Genomic DNA, 647 nt, shown 5'->3' with positions numbered 1-647 from the left:
TGTCGCTTTGGTGAAGCAGAACCAATTCCATGGAATCTCTACTGAGCATCCAGTGGACCACATTGATCTTTTGAAGAAATCTCTGGGATGGTGAGAACAACTCCAGAAACTGTGGACTATGTGAAGTGTAAGCTTTTTCCTTTCTCTCTAAGTGATAAAGCTTTTAGATGGTTAAAATCTATGCCATCTGGTTATATTACTTCTACACCAAGTCAAAATCAAACCAGCTGAGAAACAAGATACAAAGTTTCCAACAAGGCCCAATAGAATCATTCTATGAAGCCTGGGAGCGATTCAAGGAGTATGAGAGAGACTGCCCTCATCATGGTTTATCTGGAGCATACCTGCTAAGCACCTAATACAGAGGACTTCAGCAGAAGTATCAACTTTCTCTTGACACTGCCAGCAATGGAGATTTCAGTTCAAAAACCATACCACAAGGGAGAGCAATCATCGAAAATCTAGCTGTAGCCAACAGCAACAAAAACCCTGAGTATGACAGATCAAAGAAGACTATCACTAGTCATGAATCAAGGGAGATTGCTGAGCTAAAGAGCATGGTAAGTCAACTTCTTAAGTCTCAAAATAAGAATATACATGCTTGTGATACTGCTGTAGGAAATGAAGAGGATGGAAGATATGAAGAA

The 647-nt window shown here is 40.2% G+C and overlaps 1 non-coding gene across 1 annotated transcript; it reads right to left on the bottom strand.

Moving 5' to 3' along the window:
* Positions 1–225: 225 nt before the first annotated feature.
* Positions 226–331, bottom strand: LOC112082480. The gene has a single exon (XR_002897154.1). It is a non-coding gene; the product is annotated as a small nucleolar RNA R71 (small nucleolar RNA).
* Between the last annotated feature and the right edge of the window lie 316 nt (positions 332–647).

This window comes from Eutrema salsugineum, unplaced genomic scaffold (assembly GCF_000478725.1).
Source record: "Eutrema salsugineum unplaced genomic scaffold, Eutsalg1_0 scaffold_1, whole genome shotgun sequence".
Taxonomy (NCBI): domain Eukaryota; kingdom Viridiplantae; phylum Streptophyta; class Magnoliopsida; order Brassicales; family Brassicaceae; genus Eutrema; species Eutrema salsugineum.
This window is presented reverse-complemented; position numbering and strand designations above follow the sequence as displayed.